This window comes from Etheostoma spectabile, chromosome 22 (genome assembly GCF_008692095.1).
Source record: "Etheostoma spectabile isolate EspeVRDwgs_2016 chromosome 22, UIUC_Espe_1.0, whole genome shotgun sequence".
NCBI lineage: Eukaryota > Metazoa > Chordata > Actinopteri > Perciformes > Percidae > Etheostoma > Etheostoma spectabile.
In genome coordinates, this window is record NC_045754.1 from 10,179,068 (window position 1) to 10,179,300 (window position 233).

Sequence of the window (233 nt, forward strand, 5' to 3'; positions counted from 1 at the left end):
TGTGTGTGTGTGTGTGTGTGTGTGTGTGTGTGTGTTGTGGGTTAACGCGCTCCTGGAGAAGACAGTGCGCTCCCACCGTCATCAACTCCTCGGAGCCAATGGCTTCTTCTTCTTCTTCTTCTTCTTCTTCTTCTTCTTCTTCTTCTTCTTCTATTTGATGCTGTTTTCAGAAGAAGCGGAGGAGACAAACACACAAAGCGTTTCTCCAGCTGCTGGAGAGACAGTCAAGATGT